Here is a 24,019-nt window from a genome sequence, read left to right as displayed (position 1 = left end):
TCAACTTCAAGGGTTAAATCTTTTGGCCTCATGTGTGTAAGTGAAAACTGGAATGTTATACATTTGAAACCCACCACTTTGGATCTATCTTAACCAAAGCTTTCTTTTTTCAAGTCCAAAAGGCTTCCAGACAATAGCAAACCAATTGATGGTTTTCTTCTTAGCCCTGTACCCCAGATTAAGTGAAGAAGAAGTGATGGGATGCCTTTCCCCAGCAAAATCAAATTGAGGAAGTTCAATGGTGTGCTTGAAATCCCTACCTTCCAGCAGGAAGATGCAGGCTCCTATGAATGCATTGCTGAGAATTCACGAGGAAAGAATGTGGCCAGAGGGCGTCTCACCTACTATGGTGAGCATCCCTGGCTTGGGCAAATTGGATTTGCAAATTGTGGGGAGATTGCAGCAGAATCTCCTTTTTTAACTTGTTCTGCATTTTATTCTTTCTTATTCTGCTCAGTGAGGATGGACATCTGTCATAGCAGGAAGGAATTAAAAAGAAATAAAAATATGCAATAGGTTGGATATTTATTTCCTTTGCATTTTAAAATAAATCATATGGTAATGAAGTATTTTATACTTTTTTAAGAATGACCTTTTATACCCTTAATACATTAGAGAGAGATCTCCTTTCTGTCTGCTCTCTTCTCTATGAAAGGCGGTTTTATATCTTTCTTTCTTGTCTTTTTCTAAGCAGAAAAAATTGCCTACTGGGAAGAATTACAATTACTGTATCAAAGAATCCAAATAAACTCAGAATCTTGTTGAGTTTATCAGTATTATTTGGTCCTGTACAATAAAGTATTTGTACTCTATTTGCTGCCTTTAATTTGTAATCACATTTATTTGATGTACTGCTCAATTTGGATAAGGAAAGAATAATAATGTTACCCTTATTTAGAGTCTCTTTGGAGGAAAATTAGATTGTCTTTTTCTTTTCAAAATTCATTTCCAATTTCCTTTTGTTTTAAAAAAATTCAAGCCCCTTGGTTTTGATGAAAATATGATTTAGAAAGTATAAATACATGGTTTTACAAATTGCATCTGTAAAATACATATAAATGTAAGCTCATTGAATACAAATTTGCAATTTAATCATTAGAGACATTGTAAAAACTAGTGTGCATTCACCAATTTTGTGAAAGGCAAATTGGATAATGGTCTATTTGTTTTGGAAACTGAGAACTGAAGCAGTGTGCAGTGCCCACCTGGTTAGCACACGGGGATGTTACAGGGACAAGCGGGGTACACAGACAGTTACTGAAATGGTAGGACTTCTCAGGTCCCCATCAAAAATCTGAAGTCTGTGAAAGCAAAAGCTCTGACAAGATCCATACTTGTTATGTTACCTTGAGCTTTTATGATCTGTCAGAGATGAAACACAGACCTGAACTAGTAGCGCAAGTCCTTCTGTCTTCTGATTGTCTCTTCTTTGACATAAGGAGTTGGGTATGGAGGGAAGCATCTTGGGTGTCCAGGTCTCAGTTGGTGGGACAATGTGGAAATGGTGGAAGTGGTGAGAAGATGAGCACTTAACTTACATGGCTGTACAGCTCAAAGCCCCCACAAAGGAAGTCACCTTTGTTCCTACGTAGGCTAGTGTCTTTTTTTGCTCCCTCCCAGGAAAACAAGTGACCGTGGAGAGAGTGCACAGCAAAGTCCAGCTGTCTTCATGTTTCAGCAGTGTCTTTACCTCTCTGTAGCAGAATCCCTGCCTCAATCATAAAGCACTATATGTCTCAGATGATGGGAAACAGGAATTTGTTATCAGACTGTGGCTCAGTCTCTTATTTTTACTTTTCTTTCCTCATTTGTCCTTTTCCTTTTTCCACAAGTTGGCATCTGCTATAATCCAAAATGGCCACAAACAGTGAGGAGCAGACCAGGGGCAGGAGGGATGAGGTGTCTAGCCACCTGCTCCTCAGATCTCTTTGGCTGCATGTTTACCCATAAAACAACCACTGTAACGGAAACTGAATTAGACAATGTAAGATCCTCCTTCTGGAACACAGTGAAAGGTGAAGTTTCCTTGGGGTTTATGGGAAAGGTGAGCAGAGAGAGAATGAAAACACGAGGTTATTTTAGAAATAAGAAAAAGAAGAAAACAATTCACAATAGAAAACCAATATCATCTGCTGTACTTCATAAAGAAGGTAGACTCTTGCTTTAGTCTGTTTTATAGATAATATGATATGTACCTAAGAAATAAATCAGAAATTAAATACATAGAGTTTCACGGAAGTTTCCATTTTAGAAGACTAAGATTGTGCATTCAATAAATGCCATGTAGTTCTCTGTCTGTTCTAATATTTCATGTAAAACGTGGTCTGATAAAATATTTGGATCTCATGTGATGGATAAAGGAGGAAACTGTGATTAATGTGACAGTTATAATCCCAGGGTTGGCTTGGTCCAGCAAATGATCCTCCCATTTGGAGAAGAAGAATACTAATATGTACATTGCTTGGAAATTTTTGCTGGCAACTCAAATCTCCGTCAAAATCTTACCCATGAGTTTATTTGAGATCTCATTCCATTTCAGCATGGTAATTCCTGAAAAAGGAAAACGTGTTGTAATATAAAGTGGAGAGCAGTGATTTTGGACTGAACTATACTTCATATTGGGCAAGTAGTTTTATATAAAACAGATAAAAAACAAAAACAAAACAACAAAAAATAAACAAGAAAAAACTTAGGGTGGTACATTTTTGGTAAAAGCTAAATAGCCTGAGTTTCATTTCAATTTCATTTACAAAAAAGCAATTTTATGAGATAGAAATGGAGAGACAAATCTTCCCATGGTCGCAATTAAATAGAAATAGATAAACTGTTCCTCCATATGGGGAATGCAAATACGACTCCACAGTTCACATCGCATGCATAATGCAACGTGAAACCAGTAAGACATCTCACCTCCCAGTTTGGGATCTAGATTGCAAGCTGAGACTTGGCGGAATACACTGTGTATATTGAGTGGCTTCCATGGCAAGTGGCACATTGCTTTTATCTGTAAAAAGAATTTCCAAATACCTTGTAAAACATAAATGGAAATGATTAATCTACTCGATCCAACTGATTTGCATACATAATTTAAAGTTGCATCAGTTTCTTCTCTTTCCGGTAAAAATATCATATGATTCAAGTGAAACCAATTTATCCATCTTTTGCTGTTTCATTTTAATTCACTCAGAGGTTCCTGAGACGTTCACTGGTTTGTATTTAATTATGAGTTATTTGTAACTTGATGGAAATTGTTTTACTCAGTTATAGAAATTTCTTTCCTATGAAAATTAATATTTAGTTCCTAATGAAGACCAGCATTTTACCGTCAATCACTTATTAAGTTGTCATCACTTGTGATCTCATGATTCAGAAATACACTTGAAAAAAATCAACTTTGTGTACCTGCATTACTCTCTATTAATAGACACCTGAAGAATATCATACAGATCGCAGAGTTTGGAAAACTGAATTAGAAGCTTAATGAATTTGGCTTAGGGAATGAGAGATTGCAGCATCCATCTTCAAATTTTATACGTCCACTCAGTAGATACTTAGTGGATTAAATATGATTCTGTCTTCCTGGTCACTTTAATCTGTTACCTGGAGCCTAATATTCATTTGTATTTACCTGGATAAGGCTTTTACTTTTTATTTGCTGTTTGCTTTACAGCAAAGCCTCATTTGGTTCAGCTCATAAAAGATGTGGAAATGGTTGTGGAGGAGAGTCTTTACTGGGAATGTCGGGCAAGTGGAAAGCCCAAGCCCTCCTACCAGTGGTTGAAGAATGGAGATGCCCTGGTGCTTGAGGTAAGACAGCCTGCCTGTCATTCTGCCCTCAGCCTGCTCTGTGTTACCTGAATGCTTTCTCTAGTTCCCACTACCAAAAGTGACTCGTGGTTTTCACTCTTTTCCTTTATATCTCAGGAGTGGAATGAATGGAGAATAATAACCCAGTCAAGTACCCAGTCTGCCAATGAGAAGATATTTGCAACTTTTCATATTTTCATTGGCTAAGGGTGATTTGTGGTTTTGTGAACTTAGTCTATAAAATAATACACTATGCTTTTGGTATTGAAACCAGAGAAGGTATTCTTTTATCAAATATAGAAAGTTTTTCTGTTTTTCAACTTGTATGGCCTCTGGAGAATAATTGTATCTATTACTCGGTTGCCCTGTTACCTGAGCACTGATTTTCTGATTCACCTTCACTCTTTAGCTATGTAATCTTGGCTCTTTTTTTTTTACTAAGCCAATTATGTTCCTTTGCATTTCTAGACATAATTATCCATACTTCTTTAAAAAACCCTGGTAAATATGTGTGTTTTCAAGAACACTTTTTATACAATAAATTTATAATTTTCCAACTCACACGGTTTTTAAAAACTGTAGTGAAAGTCTTTTCAGTTGATACAATGGAACATCCTTTAAAGTATGAAACTTTAACATGGGTTAAAAATAAAAGGACTTCCATATTTTACTTCTGGATTTATTATTTATTTTACTAATGTACTTTGGGGCTGTATGATGCTTATTCATATTTCCAGTGTGTCTCTCATCTTTCAAAGAAGGAAAAGGTTCAATTTCAGGTGAGCCCGCTTAATACACTGAGGAAAAGGTAGACATGTTGTGTCTGATTGAAATGGTAGTGAGTAGTGCTCATTTTTTCTTCTAAAATTTTGCTCATGCGCAAGACATTTTTGTTATTGTCTAGGAGAGAATACAGATAGAAAACAGTGCCCTTACAATATCAAACTTATATGTGACTGATTCTGGCATGTTCCAGTGTATCGCAGAAAACAAACATGGACTCGTCTATTCCAGTGCTGAACTCAAGGTTGTCGGTAAGACCAATTTTCTCTGCTCTTCATTGTTCTTGAATCCTTCCTTCTTGCCAGAAACTGAAGTATGTGCTTTACATATTGGATTCCTGCATCTAGTAACACTTAGAGTGTCAAACATGATTATTCAGGGTTTCTAACCAAAGCATGCATTTGAATGATTTCTAAGGAAAAGTAGTGATGAGGGACAAAATTAGAAACCAAAAGTTGAAGTAAATCCACAGAAGGAAGAAAGTGTTGGCCTGACCCATCTCTGTCCAGCTCCAGGTTTGTGGTGAAGGAATGCTTCTTAACGCAAAAGTGATCTTGGCCTTTCCTGCTGATGGGCCATCAAAGCAAATACCAAAATTGAAATCAATACCATTTGATTGCAAAGGGGTTGCTTTTGTCTTTATTCTCGTCCAACACTGGACATACTGAAGCCTTAATTAGCCAAGGTTTCACTAACTGAATTATGAATTCTTTTCTTCTTGTTGCACCAGATGTAAGAGGAGAAATTATATGTTTTATCATGTTTAGGGCAATTTTCCCAAAGGATACTTACATTACAAATGATGGAAAAATCAACATTTTATCCTGTTTTGGCATAGCATAAAATAGGCAAAGAAAGAAGAAAGGGAGGTAGAGGGAGGGAATGAAAGGGGGAGGAAGGAAGGAGTTCATCAGTCTATGCAATTTAAATGGAGACTGCAGATTTCAGCCTAACTTGATCTAGGGTGCAAATACCATCATGGGTATTAGGTTCCATGTGAAGTTTCCCAAGAAATTGAGTTTATTATCATAGTCAATCCATGGGGAAAAAATGATGGCTTTCTTAATAGCTTAAGCTCAAGCCATAGCCCTGCGATCAGTGGCCTCAGGTAGCCTGATTTGAGTCATTATGCATCTATCTGCTTATCACTGACCAATCCTTATGGCCAGAGGGCAATAAGACCCTGATGGGGTAGCTCATCGGCTTTCAACAGAACACAGTCTTGCTTCAAAGTGTATTTGGAAATGCCTGCAGATAGTATTGGTGGTTGTAAGTAGGGGGAGGGATGGGGCCCTTGTGTGATATTAGCATTTGGTGGATGGAGGACAGAGAGGCTGCCAGCACTTGTACAGGGCACAAGACTGCCTCTGCACAAATGGTTATCCAAGTGCTGTGCTCTGGTAGTCAGCAGAGGTAAGTCCTAACCTGTCTTCATGGGATGAGCTTTTAAAAGTTTTCTGTACTAAGTGATCTCCTTTAGTTCAGTGAGCTATTTTAAAGCATTTACAGTCAACATTAAAAATTCCTACATAAAGTAATTGTTTCAAGATTTAGGGCCTGCCCCAAACACCATAGCACACATTTCTTTTTTAACAGTGAAACCCCATGAGTGGTGCACCATAAATCAAATAAATCTGGTGCCAACATCATGCCTGTCACCTTAAATCTAAACACGGCTGTACTGTCAACCTTTCAGATTTACAGGAAGTTAAAAACATGATCCAGTGCTCATTAAATCGATGATCTCTCATTCTCTCTCCTTTCATTCTTTTCAGCCTCTGCTCCGGATTTTTCAAAGAATCCCATGAAGAGGTTGATTCAGGCCCAGGTGTGCAGTCTGGTGAGCCTGGATTGTAAACCCAGGGCCTCCCCCAGGGCGCTGTCTTTCTGGAAGAAGGGGGACACAGTGGTGCAAGAGCGAGAAAGGTATTCTCTTGTCCACACAAGTGGCCGCCGACTTCCTTTTCATATTCCGTAAGGTCACAGCAGGTCTTCCACATGAGCCTCAGTACCGTAGCATCTCAGTGGGCCAGGAGGTGTTCAAGAATCAGCACAGTACTAGTTTTGTTCTCTGATACTCTCATGGTGACAGTCGCATGTTGGTGGAGTCTGAAAACAGACAACCCCTCATCGAATCTCTACCCATATAGAAGCCTGTCTTGTAGCAAGGGGTTTCTTCCCCAGTCCTCTGGGGAGAACCAACCAGAATGGTAAAGGAGTGCCAGCCCCAGAAGCAAGGCAGCATCATGCAGAACAAAGAGCAGATGAAAACACAACAGCCCATGCAGAGATCTATACACACACACGCACACACACGCTGCTGGCCCCTGTGCTGAATCATACACAACACGGATGTTTCCTTTCAGCCAAGGCTTACTGGTTTGTATAATAGCATTGAAATGAAGAGGTAGAATGACCTGAGTTAAAAGCACAATTCAAGAGCCCCTGGGCCTGGCCTCGCATTTTCCTTCTGCCTTTTACTAGCTCAGTGAAGTGACCCCATCTTTCTGGGCCTCATTTGTTAGTGGAAATGATGACAGTTTATGCCTCATGTTGAGAAGATTATATGGACAAACTGCATAAATATTCATAAAGCACTGAGATCAATCCCTGGCAGAGAATAAGCATATGTCCTAGCCGTTATTACTATTTATTAAGTACTTACTATCTGCCAGATACTGTGCTCCCAGCTTGCAATATCACAGTAACAACCCCGAAGGGCCCGTATCCATAGGTTGAAACCACGTGGCTATGTTACAGCAAGTGGTAAAAGGTAAGCTTTCAGATAGAAAGATTAACTTGAGTTAGTTGTATGGGTCCAAACTCACCTGAGTCCTTAAAGGAGGAAGAGGAGGACAGAAGGATGGCCAAGGAGATTTGATGTTCAAAGATGTGATGATCCCAGACAGATGGGAGGTACAAGAAGGATCATCGTGCGTGTGGCTGGATTGTAGGTTGTAGTAGGCACCACTGGCACAGGAACAGGGCCTTGGCTTCATGACCTCCAGGGAGTGAATTCTACTAACAGTCCCAAGGAGCACAGAAGGTTCTAGAGCCTTGGGAAGGAGCTAGGCTCTGCTAACGCCTTGATATTGGCCCACTGAAAACTAGACTGGACTTCTGACCTCCAGAACATTTGAGAATACATTTGCCTGAGTGTAGGCCCCAGAGTTTTGGGTAAATCATTACACCAGCAACAGGAAGCTGAGCACACAAATTATCTCCTTGAAACATCTCTGGAGCTAAGGAGAAAACCAGAACTTAGAGGGATTGTGTGATTTGCTAAAGTGATTCTTTAGTCTTCTCTGATTGACATCTGGGCCTTTTTGACTCTAGGGTGAAACCACTGAGCCTTTTCAGCCTCACTGTTTGTACAGGATTCCAGAATCTTATAGGTGATCTGAAGTGCTGAAGCAACTCCCAGTGATTACTTTTGAAAATGAGAAGAAAAAAAAAACATGCAGTAAAACCTCAGGACAACATACTCAGACCCCTTTTCTAAAATTGCAAAGTCCTTTTGCAGGCAACCCAGTTGAACTGCTTGTAGATTATGGGCCCAGAGAGATTTTCCTGAGTCAGTACCCCACAGCATGTGCAATGCCACCATTCCTTGACAGCAAACAGCGTCCTAAAAGGCAAGCACAGGGGGACCAGGCAAAACTGGGACCCAAGTGGGTAGACCCAGTCCAGCCCAGTGTGTGCCACACAGAAGAGATTGCTGGAACAGGAAGCTAATTAGTGATTTGGAGTTTGATTTTGTAAACTGGTTTTAATAGGACAGTATAAACCAGTTCCTTTGGACTGTGCTAGAAGCTAAGTCTTCTGAACAATTGCTAACTATGTTGTGGGAACATTTTAGTAGTTTGATTGCATACATGAATTAGAGAGCGATTATTTCCCCGGGACTCTGTGGGTTACACAACAATAAAGCCACTTGTCCTCACAGTAGTATACAGAGTAGGCAGAGGTTCTAATCTTAATTTTAAAAGGGGATTTTAAAAAGATTAAGAGATTTAGCTAAAGGCATAAAGGAGAGATTCACTCCCACAATGTACAGGGACGTTGTAAGTTCTGGAGTCTAAACTGGAATTTCTGACTTGGACATGTACAATCCTTAGTTTTTTTCATCTGTTAAATATAGACAATAATTCTGAGCCTCACCTAGTTGTATAATATAAACCTTTAGCATAATGACATTGGTAGAAACATTGATCATTAAGGATGAGGTTATGCTACAAATAAAGTGTTGAAAGTAACACTGGCTGAAAAAGGAGTTTCTTGAGTGTTGTTTAGGAGTTCAGTGGTTCCTTGGTCTCTCTGAAGGTAGACATCAGGTCTGCCTCGACTCAGGTACACACACATGCACCAGCCCTCATGCTCTGCCACCATCCTCACCTCATGAACCAAGAAGACTGCCTGAGCTCCAACCTCGCACTGACATCCCAGGCAAACACAAGGAGGATGGTAGAAATAGGTATACTTTCTCCATTATAAGAGACTTCTCTGAAATCCCATATAGCATTTTCCCTTGTACCTTATTGATCATCAATTAGTAAATTAGTTCCCTGCTATACTGAATAGCAAGAGAAGCTGGGAAGTTTGGGCTTTTTTTCCCCCTTGGAAGGAAATGGCCCAATGAAGAACTAGGAGTACATTTTCCAGGAGATGTGCTTGCCACTGCAGCAGAGTCCCTGCTAAAGACAGATAGTTCTCTGCCCCTTCAGGCCGACTGTCCCTCCACTTAGCATTCTGTATGTCTAGCATCTCTGCTGCACATAATAAGGAGATTTTTCAGACAGGAAGGTAAAGTGAGGAGTAAGAAATGTGTTTAAGGAGACGGTCCAAAGAGCTGCAGTCCTTCCCAGAACTATGGTTTGAATTCATTTCTGTCTCTTAGACAGCAAAAGTATTGACGAGCCAGGGCCTCGATGCTCAGGGAGAAGACTGCTAGAAGCAATTATAGAACAACGTGCAGATCTGACTCTTCTCCAAGTTCAGGGGCAAGCAGAGTGGGCTGCAGCCTTCCCTTGACTTGGAAGCCCCCTGTCTTTCCCTCTTGACTTGGACTGAGGCTCCAGCCAAATCAGGGGAGCTCATCAAATGCTAGATTTGCTGTGGTGGTTCAGTGTTGGGCTGCTCCAACTTATAAAGGCTGTTTCTATTCTCTTTCAGGGGACAAGTGAATTCATTGGGGGACATGTGAATTCGTGGATGCATTTGAGAATAGAAAGGAAGATAAAATTTTTGGTAAAATGTTTGAGTTATTTATAATAAGATTTGAAATTCATTTGATTTTTTTTCTCATTAGTTAATTATTTTGATAGGCAAACTTGGATTCTTCAATGAATAAGAGATATATAATCAGTGGGAAGCCATATAACTGAGTGGCTATTGAGAGAAAAATGCATTTTGAATAAGTAAACATTCTACTATCTATAGTATCATTCAAAGCCTAAGTCAGATTAAAAAAAACAAAGTTTGAATATGTCCTTTTTTTGGTGGGGGAAGTTCCTTGAAAATAGATGAGAGATAGTGGAACAGAGGTAAGGATTGAAGGAAAGGAAGGAAGGACAGGGAGGGGGGGAGAACTGCAGAAGGAATCTGATCAAACCTGGGTACACAGTGAACATACCACAGTGAGTGCTGCCTTTGTTTCTAACCATAAGGCACGAATTAAAAAAAAAAAAAAAACTCCAAGTAAATAGAAGAATGACCAGGATTGTAAAGGAAGGGGAACGGGGTGGGGAGGGAGGAGAGGGTAGGGAAAGGGAAGCATTGGGGTCCAATCAGAGCCACTTAATCCCATGCTTTATGATTGTGTCAGAATGAACCCCAATATTACGTAAAACTGTAATGAACTAATAAGAAAAAACCTTTAAAATTATGTCTTTTTTTAAAAAAATTTAAGCTATTTTATTTATAATCAATAAACTCTGCTTAAACATCTTTATATGCATAAACCCACCTCACAATTGTTCCATGTCATGAGATTGACAAGAAAGGACTTTTGCAATACTCTATAAAGTGACATGAATTACTTTTTTATGAGAAATGTCCACATATCACCTTAAAAGCTAAAAAAAATAGCCACATGCATTTAAAAAGTAGAATTAGAAAAATAATTTTCAATTTTAGTATAAAAATAGATTTGAGGAAAGGAATAAAATCCCATCTATGTAGCACCATTATCTAAAAATGAAAAAAATATATGATGTAAATTCATCTTTATACCTATTTGCTAAAAATAAGGAAGAGACAACATAGTTCTTTTTGTATGTGGGAAAAGCAATACAAGAAGTTCGAATTTTTTGCCTAAAAGGTAGTGATCAGCAGAGATGAGATCAAAATTCTACATGAGCTCAAAACACTAAACACTATTCTCTTAGAAGCATTCTCTATAATATTTAATCAACATAAACGAGGAAGACTACTTTCAATTTCTTTGAATGTTATAATCATTGACCAGAATCCTGGCTTTAATATCCATACTACTTATCAGTAATACATCACACCTTTATTTTAATTACTTATTTAACATGTCTTCCCTGCCAGATGACAGGTCCTGGAAGACAGGAAAAGTGTCTGTAGAAACTGATTTTTATTTATATATATATATATATATATATATATATATATATATATATATATATATATATATATATATATTCATTTAATACATAATATATAGTATATATTGACATATTTTTATGAATTATGTAATTATATATGTACTATATATAATTAATTGTTATATAAGTCACATAATACTCCTGAGTGACTATAATCCACCTGTTTTTAAAGTTTTTATATCAGCACAACAACAGCTTTGAAATTACAAATCAGCCATAGAAATTGGATCTAAGTCAGTGAGTCACTTACTTAGCAATTCCTGAATTGCTTTGGAGAAACAAGGGTTATTGCTCTCAAGTATGGACAGGATGTGAGTTCTGTTGCAACAAGTGTTCCTGTCCATCAGGTCCTGGAAATGCTGTTCTGAGTAGACACCAGGGCATATAGTGCAAACAGGGAGTCCTGAGCTCTTATAATTATGTTTCTGTGCATTCATTTGGAAATTCTTTGAGTACCTACTTCATGGACCAGGCACTAGGTATTTACTTTCTGTCAGAGAAAGCCACACCATCGTTTGCAGCTTTTCAATGTACAGCCAGGTAGCACAGGACGGTTACAGTAAAATTCAGTTTGCAAGGTTCTGGATATGCAAGGCGGAGATCTGCACAAGCATTCTGGAGAAGACTGGAAAGATCCTGGGGTTCTTGGAAGAAGAATTATCCAGGCCAAAGAAATAGCATGTGCAAAGCACAAAGGCCAGGCACAGGATAAAGTCAACAGAATAAAATAAAGGTAGCAGCAGGATTATCAAATCAAATTTATGTTGGAGAACGGGGACCAGGGCAGCAGTGGGTATATTGGAGTAGGTGGAACCCCAGTTAGCAGCCCTCCACCAGCCTGCACACGAGAGCAGAACAGACAGAGCTAACCAATGGAGGTGGGATTGGAAAGAAGTTTTTAGAAGTCTGAGAAGAGCTTAATGCTATAGGACCTACTCACTGATTAGACTTGAGAGACAGCTAGGCATGGGGGTGAATCCTGGATTTCTGACTTGGGCATCATACATTGTGGTGGACCCATTCATTGTGACAGGGAACCTCCCCAGAGATGAGGGAGTAGGGCTAAATATGCTGAGCTCCATTTGGGATTGGTTGATTTTTAAATTGCATGTTGAAAAGTGAACTGTGTGCGTCTCCATCCATCCATACACACACCTACCATATCATCACCTTTGTGCAGGGTGGGGGCTTAGTGAATGTGGAACTTGGGAGTTAGGGCTGCAGGCATCACAAACATGGAGATGGCAGTCAGTGCATGGTTGTGTTGGAAGGTAGATGTCACTAAGTGGCTTAAAGTATGCATTGTACCCCTGAAGCACTGCACACTCAGGTTTTAACTAGAGAGACCTGTTTTTTTGCAAGCTCAGTTAGTAATTGATTATTAAATAATCTGAAATTTCTAGCATTCAGGATTGAGCAAAGATCATTTTTGGATTTTTTTTTCCTTTGTGTTTGCATCTTCCATTATTGAGTTACATTGCTGCATTTTTTTCTTCCCTGCAGGAAGCATCTTTCTGAATAAACAAAAACTTCTGGCCTCCTGAACATCTGATAATATTTCACCAGGTGTTGCTGTTTTAATGCAACTCCATTCACTTATTCACTTGAATTCATGTGTTTCAAATAAAAAAAAGAGTCAAATTAAAATTGGATATTTTGTCTCCTTTAAGGAAACGAAAATTGAAAATGACTCTTGGGAATATGAATAGGCCTGGCTTGGGAGAAGAAATAGCCAGTTGGCATATTTTAGAGAATGATTAGCTTGTCTCTGTCATTCACTGGTACTTAAAACACATTAGCCAATTATTTTTAAAAATGAGGGCTTTCATTTCAATGTTATTGCTTATAATAGTAAATATTTTATTGCAATAGCCTCAGTTCAAATGAAAGTCAAAGAATGGCCCATTACATCTAATTAAACACATTAAAATTGTTTTAGATATTCTATGCAGCATTTAATACTATAGAAATTTATGTGCTTTTTAAAGAAGTAGGAAATATTTTTTCCCAAAAATTTGAGTAGCCATAATCTAGGTAGCATTTTCAAAACGCATTAATCAATTCTTGATGCATGAGTCTAGTTGGGAACTGGCTTTAAAATGCAGTTAGTATTTTATGCTGTTGATTCCATTTATATGAAGGTCCCAGAGAAAGCTCAGATTTCGTGACAGAGAAGAGTAATTACTGCTTGGTGGAGGCTGGGTGTGGGTGAGGAGGGAGAGTCGGGGGCAGGGGAAGCTTCCAGGGAGAGAAAGCTGTTCTAACCCTTGATTGTGATGGTATTTATGTTCGGGACTGCTTGTATTTGTAAGAACTCACAGAACTGTCCCTAAAGAGTGACTTGAACATTGTATATAAATTATGCTTAACATGCATGAAATTTTACATTCATTTCATCCTGCTTCCATGAGTAAGTCCATCTAGCAGTTTAGAAGATCAAGAGATGCTCTCCCAGATGGCCACTTGTTCATCCGAGATACCTTGAATGATTCACCAATGGAGAATCTAAACATTTTCCAGGAACCAGGATAATTGTGACAGAGCTGGGACCACTTGGCATCTCTGTCATGACCTTAAAGCTTTGGTGACGATGTGCCTGGGAGATCTGTGACTCTCCAGCAGGTAGTCAGCTGGTACCACCCCTCGACCACCATCTTGGCCAGATAGTTTCTGTATCCATCCTTCCTCTTCTTTCTGGCTCCCTGGCTCCTCTAATCACAATGGAGTCCCTTTTCCTTCCTGCTCTTCAATTTGCTGGTGCCTTCCCAGGAGACTTCCAGGGCCTCTTCATCCAAGAGCCTGACTCTGTCCCCTTCCCCTTCACCCATGTGTACCCATCAAGAGGGCAGCTCTCCAGCCCATGTGGGTGCTCAGTGAGCTTCAGTTTTTTCACTTGGCTACACCTGAGGTCCCTGTTAAGCCTGTACTCCTGAATGCTTGCCTCCAAGTTCATTTCTAACTCTTGAACTTTGAAGCACAGGGGAGGATTTTCTTTCATATGAACCATGCTGCTGCTTTAAGATACTGTACATTAGCTGATTAGTCATTGACGTTCCTGTCCTCTACTTGGAGGGAGAGTCCTCCATCTGTCCACTAGTTTGTGATATTATTATGCAGTGCTGGGGACTGTGGACCGACCCCACTGGTAATGTATAGATGAATGAGAAATACCAGGATCCCTCAAGGAGCCTACAGTGGGTGTGGAATGTGGAAAACTAAGCCAATGACCAGAATGGATAGATTTTATGATTAAGGTGACCATATAATTTGTTCTACAAATTGGGACATTTTCAAAGGGAAGATGGTACTGTTAGTACTGCCTTCAGGACAGCATGAATGAACTAGGACAGGTAGAGGACACTGGACACTGCTGTCTTGTCCATGAAGCAGCTGCTTATCCACCAGTAAGAAGCACAGAGAAGAGATTCTGTCTCAGCCCTGGGTCCTGGGAAAGCATTTCTCCAGGAGGGACCCCTCACAGGAAGTGACATGAAAGGTAGCACAGCAAAAGAGAAGGGGAAGTAGCATCTACACAGAAAGCATTGCTTAGTTAAGAAGCGAGGCCTCTTATCTATGCCCGTATTCCAGTTGTGTCAGTGGCCAAGATCATCTCTCCTGATCACAAAATCTGTAGAGCCTGACTTGAGATCTTTCCCCATAGACACCCATCCCTCTCCTTCCAAGGAGGTGAATGCTGGAGGAAGTTTAAAGGGACAATGGAGATTCCAGGGTAAATGTGTGCAAGAGTCTCAGAGTGGGGAGAAGAACCTCCTTCCCGATCTGGTTTCCCAACCTGCACCTCCACGTCACCAATGCTTTTTGTGGGGCTGCACATTAGCCTCATAACTCCCATTCCCCATGAGAAGACTAGGAGCATGTGCAAGTGAAGTCATTGCTATCCAAGGGTTTGGAAGTGGGCTGGGACTCACAGAAGGCATTCTGTGAAATCACGTTCTCTCCACTGTGCCCATCCACCACCCCAGCATGTTCCTACACAGCTTCTGCATTAACTGCAGGGTAGCTAAAGTTTCAGTGCATTTGAATCATTATTTACATGAATCAGTCATACCTAACTGGTATGCATTATACTTTGTGTTAATCATCTGTGTGACATGAAGTTAAATATTAAGTTTCAATGGTTTCTTTATTTAACTTTAACAGGTACAAGGAGCAATATATCAAATGGGTCATATCTTGGGTCTGTTGCCTATCAACCTGTGTGTTTTAGACAAGTTACATAGGCCCTGAGTTTTGGTTTCCTTATGTAAAAATCCTTGACTTACAGGGATAGTAAGCCTGTTGTACCAGTTGCTTAGTATATGCTCTTGGCAATAGGTGGGCAAATGAAATTGGTTGTATCCGACAAGCGGAGAAACACATGGGTTCCTTTGGACAAATTATTTAGTACTACCCCTGCCCCATTTCTTCCACTCAGTGGAAAGATAATAATAGTGTTTTTAAAGTCCCTAGCTTCTACATAGGTACTCAAAAATAAGTACCTGATGCCTTTGATACTATTTTTAACCTGACTTGATTTTTTTTTCGTAGTGTCAGACACCTTCAGAGTACCTGAATGGAAAGGAAAGCTTGTACCTTTCTTTATGGTGCAATAATCTCTTTTATATTATTCAAACTTTCTTCAGTAAATGAATTCCACATAAATATCATGGTAAAGACATCAGCGACAAATGGTCTCTGAAAGTGTATCAACTAAACTTTGCAGATGACCAAGTGTTTCTTAAATTGAGCTTCCAGATTTGTTTTTGATGGATTATGAAAGTTGGGAACTTTGTCAATGTTATAATTTCGGTGAGGGAAAGCTGATTAATGAATCTGAATGAGCCTGTCAGAATACACTTCAATCCAGTTTGTTGCAAGAACTGGGTAAATTAATTGATATCCATGCCCAACTCAAATGTTTTATTTGCCTGTCAGAATACACTTGAATCCAGTTTGTTGCAAGAACTGGGTAAATTAACTGGTATCCATGCCCAACTCAAATGTTTTATTTATTTGGAGGATCTTCCCATGCACATTCCTTTAGTCATACTGCATGTCTCACCCAAACCCTAAAGCCAGTGTACACTTGTCCACAGCCCAATCCATTTTCCTTATTTCTGCTCTCACTCAAAATTACATATATAATTATATGTGTGTGTATACAATTAATTAAAACAAACAAATATATTATGTTTTAATTAATTGTATAAAACCAAAATATCATTGCATACCACTTTTGCATATTTTTCTGCTAAAAAGTTTGCAATAGGAAGAAACAGGAGCTTTCCCTTAAACTAAGCATACTGACTCTTTGGTACCATCAGTATAGAAGTGGTAGAGCATACACCATTGCCTTTTCAATAACTCTTAAAGAACAAAGGAGGAGATTTCCCTTTACATTCTTCACGTATGCTCTTACAATTTCCTCTAGCTTGAGTTTATTTTCTTCTCAACCTAGGAAACTCCAACTCATGTCTCAAGGTCTGGCTTGGTCTTACCTGCCAATAGCACTCTTCCTGAAGCACAGTGGGCAGCCATAACTGCTCTTTCTGTTTTGCTATTGTGACTCCCTCATGTCTGTCATATCAGTTATCCCACCAGGGAATTGGCAGTTCCTGCAGAATGCAGCGCACTTGAATTCTGGCACAACCCTTGCCTTATCCATCCTGTGTTCCCAGCTTCTCCGACATACATCTTTGTTCATGTCAACCTTCATTCACTCCTCAAATATTCATTTAGCATCTACTGTTCCCACTAATGATTGCTGCATAACAAATAACCCCGAGGCTTAATGGTGTAATAGAACAGCCATTTTATCATCTCTCAGAGTTTCTATGGGTCACGAGTCCAGGAACACTGCAATTGGCTGGATGGTGCATGCTCAGGCTATCTCAGTCGGGGCTAGAGCAAGAGAAACCAGAATATGCTTCTCAGAGAGACCTTTCTCTCTCCTCCTGCTGTCCCAAGACCTCTCATTGTGGTCTCTATACACAGCTATTAGGGGTTTCCTCCCAAAGGGATGCCCTTTCAGGAGTCAGAATGATTCCTTGAGCATCCACAGGCATGAAAAGTGAGGATTCACAGTAGCAAGATGGAAGCCCAATCATCTAGGCCCCTGAGTTGATTTCCTGTTCTATAGCAAATGCCTGAGAGATCAACTTATAAAGAGAAAAGGTTCATTGTGTCCCACAATTTTAGAAGTTTCTGTCAATCATCACCCATTGTTTAGGGCCTTTGGTGAGGCAGAACTTTATAATGGCAGCATGTTTGAAGCAAAACCACTCTCCTTAGAGTTAGGAAGGCAAAGAGGGGAGGAAAGCTGGGTCCTCCTATCCCCTTTGAAGACCATCCTCATCTACCAAAAGACCTCCCCCAAGGCTCCCCATCCTACTGCTTCTACCAGCTCCCAATACCTGGGGACCAAGCTGATTCCACATGCCCTTTTGATAAACAATTACAATCCAAACTCCCAAGACCCAGTGCCATTTCTCTGCATTCCATTGGTTCCAAAGATCAAAGGAAGAGGAGCTGGACTCCCTTTTTTTATTCCTTCCCTGGACTTTCTTGAGTTATGCTTGACAAGTAAAGGTTGTGTATATTTAAAGAATACAAGATAATGTTTTGACACACAGTGGGAAATGACTGCTGCCATCAAGCTAATTAATATATCCATCACCCCACATAAGTACCATTTTAATGCATATGAAAGCAGTTAAGATCAACTCTCTTTCCAGATTTCAAGTGTACAGCAGAAAGTTATTAGCTGTAATCACCATGTTGCACATTAGACTTTCAGAATTTATTCATACTACATAACTGAGCCTTTATATTCTTCAACCAACATCTCCCCAGTTTTCTTACTCTCCAACCCCTGGCAAACACTGTCCTGCTCTCTGCTATTATGAGTCTGACTTTTTAAAATTCTACATGTAAGCAATGTCATGCGATATTTGTCTTTCTGTGTCAGGACTATTTCTTTCAGCAGGTCCTGCAGATTCATCCATGTTGTTGCAAATGAATGGATTTTCTTCTTTTGTAAGGCTAATGTGTTTATCTGCTGATGGACTTTCTTATGTACTAGAGATTTAACCCAGGGTCTCATGCATGCTAGGCAAGCATACCTCACTGAGTTATATCACCAGTAACCCATTTTTAAAAAATTCTGTTTTGAGACTGGGTCCCATTTATTTGCCGAGGCTGATCTAGAAATTGTGATTCTCCAGGTTTAGCCTCCCAAGTATCTGTGATTATAAGTGTGGGCTGCGGCACACAGCTACTAGTGGACTTCTTAGAGGAGCAAAAGCAAGATGGCTTGGATATGAGGTAACCCCCAAGGAATCATGGTGAAGGCTTTATCCCCAGTGCAGTGATGTTCAGAGTTGAGTGATTAGACCACAAGGATTCTGATTTTATCCATGGTTTAATCCATTAATAGCTACATGCACTATTGGAAAATGGTGGAAAGTGTAGTTAGGTGGGGCACGGTTGGAAGAAGTAGGTCACTGGGAATATGCCCATGGGAACTGTATCTTGTCCCGGGTCCCTTTTCTCTCACCTCTTTCTCTGTGCTTCCTGGCTTCAGTGTGCTAAGCAACTTTCCTCCAACATGACCAACTGCCATGATGATCTGTCCTATGAGGCCTGCCTACCATACGCAAAAATCTTTGGAAAATCATGAGCCAAAATAAACGTTTCCCCCCTTTTCCCCCCTTTTAAGTTGTTCTCAGGTATTTGTCAAATGATGAAAAGCTGACTAACACACCAGAAAATTCCATGGGTTGGAGATCATGGTATCCATGTTTGGGAAGTGCAGTCGGAAACACGGACCATGTGCTTTGCATTGTTCTGGGCTCTGAGGATAGAGGAGGAATTAGAAAGACATGCCCTCTTCTTCATGGGTTTTGCATAAGGAAGAGACCAAATATAAGTAAGCTAAAAGAGATCATTTCTTTAGACATAAAAGAAATGAAAAGAATGATTATATAGTGCATTTGAAAAAGGCCTTATTAATGAAGTAATTTTTTAATAGAAAACTAATCAGGAGGAAGGGCAGTGACACTGAAGTGTCATGGGATTGGGGGGAGTAAAAAACATTAAATCCCACAGATGAACGTCGTTGAAGGCTTGGCAAAAATGTTAGATTTTATTTTAAATGGAATGTGAAATCATTTAAGCTGTGAAAGCAAGAGTAACATAATCTGATTAAAAATAACTCTGTCTGCAGTGTGGAGAGTTGTTTGAATAGAAAAAGGAGAAAAGCAATGAATCTGATTAGGAGACAACTCAGGGTAACTGGAGAATATTTAGAGTTAGATAGTAGAAATGAAGAAGAGGATATATTAGGGAGGTAGAACTGGATGATTATGTTCCTCAGATGTAAATTTTTATATGTAATAATTACACTTAATTATGCATGAATTACATGGATCCCCTTGGTCATTAGAATAGAAGTCTCTAAAGAATAGGATCTATTTCTTACTCATAGTTTTCAAAAATTTGTAGTGCTTTATAAGTACTCAACAATACTTGTTGAAGGTTTTCATCCTCTCTTGAGCAATGTGCCATGTATTAAACATATCTATAATTTTTTAAATTTAATTTGTTCAACTGTTCCTGCAAAATATGTAAAATTGATTTTAAAATAGATTTCTATCCTTGAGATCTCCTATTTAAAATATGGACAGTTCAGTTATAGTATTTTCTCCCCTTATGGAAGCCTTTCACAGAAGAAGTGAATGGATATGTAGATGGATGATAGATGGATGGATGATGGGTGAATAAATGGTGAATGAATAGATGAGTGGATAGATGGGTGGGTGGATGAAAGTTTGGGTGTGTGGATGGATGGGTGGATAGATGGTGGACAGATGGATGGTAGATGAATGGATGAGTGGATGGGTGGGTAGGTGGATGGATGGATAGATGGATGCTCAGATGGTTGTATAAGATACAATTGCCATAGCATTTTTATACAAGGAAGTTATCAGGTAGAGTGGACATGATGATTGCTGCCTTCCATATTCTGATGCTTCCATATTCTGATTTTTCATCTGTTATGAAATTTCTATCAAGTTAGTATACTTAGGTCAACTTTTCACTGCCTACAAAACTTTAAAAAAAATCATTTTGCTCTGTGACCTGTTTTTTACTTTGTGATCTTATTTGTGGATTTTCTAATTCTGTCCTAATGCAGATTTCATTGCTAGAGCAGTTTCTGTGGGAAGATGAGAGTATATGACTCTTTTAAAATCTAAAATCCTGGGGAAAAGTCTATATATTAAGGTAGAATATATAAAAAATTCTGTTTCTAAAAAATGAAGAGCTGATTTTCTGACCTTTTACATTTAAGTGCCAGACAAATAAATACCTTTAATTTTAGTGTGAAGATATGGTTAGGCACTGAATTTTTCACAGTATTTATTAATTGACTTAGTTGGAAAAATCATAGTACTTTCAAGTTTGACTTAAATTTATGTTTTTCTAATTTAGATAATTGGAAATTCTTATACCTCAGTATATTTATTATTTCTTTATTACTTCCCCCTGGTTTTAATCACTCTGTGTCTTCTTATTTATGTGATTACTTGTATCATGTCTCTTTCCAAAGCATTTGAGACCGTTTGTGAAAGTACACACAGACCAAACATTGAGAGGAAAATTTGGAGAGAAATATATTCCAGATTTCTAATTGACTTAAATGTGAGTTACATTAGGGTAGCAAAAATCCTTACCAGGGAATATTTATTGCTTATAGCAGAGCATGTTTCATACCACAGGTTTAGAAATGTGCTACAGAATGAACGTGTGAGGTTCATTTATAGAATATGTGCCACCATTTGTACTCCTTAGTGGAGGTCCACAATTTGGACCCAGAACTTTGTGCCAACAAATGAATGGAGAAAAATACTGCTTATTAATAAACAGTATCCATAGAATGCAATAAAACCATTTGATGAGGAGATATACAACTCTCAATAGACCAAGAAATGCATACATGTGAATCCAAATCTAATGGATACTCATGAGAACCAAGAAAGGCAAAACATCCTTAAAACAAAATTTAACCAATTAATTTTCTTCTCCCAGTCCAGAGAGAACTATCAGTTTTAAAAAAACATTCTAGGGACTGGGGACATATCTTTGTGGCAGAGCATTTGCCTAGCTTATGCAAGCTACTGGGTTCAATCACTAATGCTGCAAGAGAAAAGGCAGCTGGGGGGGAAGACTCAAGCCTCTGGAAGAGTATATGAGTCATGTTTCTTTTAGCTACTTTTGTGTGATTTTTTTTAATGTGCATATTTTTAATAAGTTCAAGTGTATGTTCAGCATCAAGAATTTGGAGATCATAGGAAGTTCTGCTGTGAAGATATAAAGTCAAATGCTTAAAAGTCAATTAGGTTAGTATTGAAGTTTCTATCCTCTTACTAAGATTGTGGTGACTCCCCAGGACCTGTGACTGAATAGGCTGTTAGTGCTTCTCTGCATGGAAGAGGATCCAGAAAGTTCAGATTGTAATTTTTGAGATTTCTCTGGGAAAACAGATTGGAACCAACTCCATAGAGTGGACAGATGTATGATTCTAGACCTGTGTATTTGAGTTATGCAACATTAGCACTCTATTTTTGGGCAAGATGATTTATAAGGAACAAATTCTCAAATGTGCAACAGTCATCATAGGAAAAAAGTCTCTCTGTAAGGCACTTCTAGAAAGGCTAACACTGGAGGATCTAAGACAAAAATTCCAAACATACTTCTGAATCATTGGGTGAGTTGAATTGCCAGCAAAAGGTCCCAACCTGATGCCTGGAGAATTGTAGAAGATCTTCTCCATCGTCACTTGTATCAGAACTCTTGTCATGTGTGCATTTGTTCTACAGAGAGTGACCTCAAGAATCTTCAAGTGCTAAAACAAGTTTTATACCCTAGAATGGTTAGTAATGCTGAATGAATTTTCAAATGATGACTTGAATATTGATGAATATCTATAAAGGAGGATAACCTTGGAATTGGAGCATTGGGGCACAACTGTTCTGTCTTGCAAGAACTGAACAATAAGATAGGTGCTTGTTGGTTGTCCTTAATTTATAATTAAGCCTTGTCCTTCCTACATAGAAGATTGTTTCAGTACCATTTATTTTTGTTGAGAAAATAAATGTTTATGGAAAAAACAGTGTGTGCAAAATACCAATTCTTGGTAGCATGCTTCCTTTAGAAATTTATGAACTCTTTCAAAGAATTGACTGAAGGATTTTAAACAGAATGATTAGACAAGTTACAGAGCCTGACTTTGACACATAGTTTGAAGATGGATAGTCCAATGACCATAGTGCAGAATACTGCTTCTCAGAGTGTGGTCCCTACTTCAACTCCACCAGATACACTGGGGAATTATTAGAAAAGCAAATCCTTGGGTCATCTCCAGCCTAATCTGACAGTAGACCCAACAACTGCTAATTTAACAAATTGTCCAGGTAACTGGTGCGTAGTAAAGTAACTCACCAGACTTCCCTCAGCTAGGATAAGACAGGCTTCCATGATTTATAGCCCTACTAAGACTTCCCAAAGGAAGATCAGTGTTGCTTCCCCCCCAAAAAAATCAATTTGGGTCCACAAAAATAATTCAGCATCCTCTATAACCTTTGAGTTGATGAAATTCCTCCTATGCACATACCATAAGTTTTTTGCACTTCAGTGTTATTGTTGGAATTGACTTCCTTTCTAGGGTTTCTACTCTCTAAGGAGGAGGATACTCATTAGAGTATCATCTGGGTCTTTCTCAAACTTCTTCGTAGGGAATTGTCTGGCTCCTGAATTTCTGTGGAAGATCCTAGCATAATGGGTTTCCTCCCTATTCTCTATTTGGTATCTGCCAGTTGGGTGGGGGTGCATGTCCTGCTGTTCTGTTTATTACACAGTTGGGCCTACCTGTAAGGGTAGCACCACTGGTTTTTCACAAGTGCCAATGAAGTCCAGTCTACCACATTCTGAGATGAGGTATCAGGAGCCCATGGTTGCTCACTGAAGCAGTTTGCATCACTTTATCTGTAATATAAGCAATAAAGTGGATGGTTTTGGTTTTCATTGATTTGAATCAGGGATCAGAGAAGAAGAGAGCCCAGGGTGGGGACCTCTGAGTCTTAATTATTATACTCTTTGAAGTTTTCTTTCAATATATAAGCCATCAAACCATCATTTATCTTATTTGTCTGGGATTTTAATTTGTTTGTATTATCATTTAATATTTGAGTATTTGTGATATTTGTGGATATTCTTTTGTTTACAGATGCAAATATTTCAAATGAATTATTGCCTGGGCCTCATGAATGAATTAAGTGCACAGTTGAATATAATCATTTAGACTGGAAATCCTCTTTAAAGGTCCTTTTTTCCCTACAGATTTGAGTCCTCTAGAGAGAAAATTTTTGTCACTTTCATATAAATTCATTTAGCTCCAGATATATTTGACCTGATAATATACATTTAGAAAGACTGAATTGAAGTGAAGCAAATGACCTTTTATTGTTAGTTCCATCCTTATCAATATGAAGGCATGTCTGTTGGTCTCAATTCAGTGTTTCCCCAGCTGCAGAGTGAAGCCAATCTCCATCTACTCTAGGACTTCAGGTGCCTGCTCCATGGAACATGTGTGTCCGGCAAAACCACAGAGCCACTTCTGATTTCACTGCTACCTTCCTCAAAGATATGATCATTAATAGTTGACTCTTTCCCCTTCCGCTTCTCTTTTCCTAGTAGATTGTCTGACTAATGATCACTAAACAAACACTGTTGGGTTTATAAGA

At 38.9% G+C, this 24,019-nt stretch overlaps 1 pseudogene; it reads left to right on the top strand.

Moving 5' to 3' along the window:
• LOC143388158 (contactin-3-like) overlaps positions 1 to 24,019 on the top strand; it is a 93,791-nt pseudogene that overhangs the window by 7,907 nt on the left and 61,865 nt on the right.

The sequence above is a fragment of the Callospermophilus lateralis genome, unplaced genomic scaffold (assembly GCF_048772815.1).
Source record: "Callospermophilus lateralis isolate mCalLat2 unplaced genomic scaffold, mCalLat2.hap1 Scaffold_84, whole genome shotgun sequence".
Taxonomy (NCBI): domain Eukaryota; kingdom Metazoa; phylum Chordata; class Mammalia; order Rodentia; family Sciuridae; genus Callospermophilus; species Callospermophilus lateralis.
This window is presented reverse-complemented; position numbering and strand designations above follow the sequence as displayed.